The sequence below is a fragment of the Arachis hypogaea genome, unplaced genomic scaffold, assembly GCF_003086295.3.
Source record: "Arachis hypogaea cultivar Tifrunner unplaced genomic scaffold, arahy.Tifrunner.gnm2.J5K5 arahy.Tifrunner.gnm2.scaffold_121, whole genome shotgun sequence".
Lineage (NCBI taxonomy): Eukaryota > Viridiplantae > Streptophyta > Magnoliopsida > Fabales > Fabaceae > Arachis > Arachis hypogaea.
Window position 1 is genome coordinate 6,460 of NW_027255522.1, and position 1,951 is coordinate 8,410.

General features: G+C 39.9%; 1 non-coding gene across 1 annotated transcript; it reads left to right on the forward strand.

Annotated features, from left to right (window-relative positions):
• Nucleotides 1-222: 222 nt before the first annotated feature.
• Nucleotides 223-329, forward strand: LOC114927288 (small nucleolar RNA R71). Its single transcript, XR_003817631.1, has one exon. It is a non-coding gene; the product is annotated as a small nucleolar RNA R71 (small nucleolar RNA).
• The last annotated feature ends 1,622 nt before the right edge of the window (nucleotides 330-1,951 follow it).

Below are 1,951 nucleotides of genomic sequence, written 5' to 3' on the forward strand. Positions count from 1 at the left end.
TGGGCCAGCAGAGCATCTACATTGTTTAGCTCCATTACTCCTCTTGTGTTCCTTCTTTCGGAAGCATAGAAGTAGTCGTTCTCTGCTACTGTTTCAATGACATCTATGGCTTCTTCAATAGTCTTCTTCTTGTTCAAAGATCCTCCGGATGAATGGTCTACGGCCTTCTTTGACTCATAAGAGAGCCCTTCATAGAAAATGTGCAGCTGCACCCATTCATTGAACATATCTGGTGGGCACCTCCTTGTTAGGTCTTTAAACCTCTCCCATGCTTCATATAGAGTCTCACCATCTTGTTGCCTGAAAGTTTGGACTTCAGCTCTCAGCCTATTGATTCGTTGAGGAGGGTAAAATCTTGCTAAGAATTTGTTCACCACGTCTTCTCAAGTTGTCAAGCTTTCCCTTGGAAAAGATTCCAGCCACTTGGCTGCCTTATCCTTGAGTGAGAATGGAAATAAGAGCATTCTATAGGCGTCAGGATGAGCACCATTAGATTTCACTGTGTCACATATTCTCAGGAAGGTGGTTAAATGTCGATTTGGGTCCTCATGGACACTCCCTCCGAACGAACAGTTGTTCTGCACAAGGGTGATGAGCTGTGGCTTCAGTTCAAAATTGTTGGCATGGATGGTTGGCTTTTGAATGCTACTTCCATAGTTTCCTGGGTTTGGATTGATGTAAGAGCCTAAAACTCTTCTATCCTCGCCAGCATGATTTGCTCGACCTCCTCTGCCATGGTTGTGAGCCTCTTCTTCATGATGGTTTCCATGTTTTCTTCCATGTTTGGTTCAAAGTATTCCTCAAAGTGTTCCTCCTCTTCTTCAGCACCAACTACACATTTTTCTCTTGCCTCCCTCCTTAGTCTAAGGAAGGTTCTCTCAGGTTCAGAATCAAAGGAAGTTGAAGCCCCGCTTCTTCTCCCTGTCATACAACCAACAAGTACAAGCAAAGAGAATAGGTGCAGAAAGTATATCTGCCAGAATTACTGTTAGTGTGAGTGATGCAATATATCAAACAGTTAGTGGGTTAGTGAGATGAATAGTAAATAACAAGAAAAAGTAAGGGGGAAGGGAAGAAGTTATCTAAAACAGAAAGTAAATGACTAAAATAGAAATTTAAATCAAACAAAATAAAATGCTCAATCTAGTTATCCTCCAATCTAATCATTGTTGATGCACAATCAATCCCCGGCAACGGCGCCATAAACTTGATGCACGGAAAACTTGTCTCACAACAAATTTCCTTCGGCAAGTGTACCGAATTTGTCGTCAAGTAAAAACTCACAATAGAGTGAGGTCGAATCCCACAAGGATTGATTGATCAAGCAACTTTAATTAGAGGACTGTTCTAGTTGAGCGAATCCAGAATTTGAGTTGAGAATTGCAGAAAATAAAATGGCGGGAAGGTAATTGACAGGAAAGTAAATGCTAGAATTATAGATCTGAAAGTAAATGACTAAAGGTAAATTACAGAATTGTAAATGGGAATGGGGGAATTGCTCATTAAAGTAAATAACAGAAATTAAAGAGAATGGGTAAGATCAGAAATGGGGAGTTCATTAGGCTTAGGAGATGTTGCATTCTCCGGATCAATTTCATTTTCATCTCTTCCTCAATCAATGCACTCATTGATCTCCCTGGCAATCTTAAGTGATTGAATTACAATTTCTTGTAATTCAATCTCTCAAATCTTGATCAATAGACAATTCCTTGGTCAATTGCTCATGAGAAGAGATGAAGTATGGTCACTGATTATACCACATGCATTTCCCAAACCAAGTGTTGAGAGGATTATAGTCACATATCCATCCAAACCCAATTTGGTCCAGCATGAGAAATCATTTCTAGCTTGATCTCTTCATTCCTCTTTCAAGGTTCAGAAGAGATCCAAGTATGAATAGCTTCTTTTTCAAGATAACTACTCAATTGGATGAAGATCGAAAGCTTTCAAG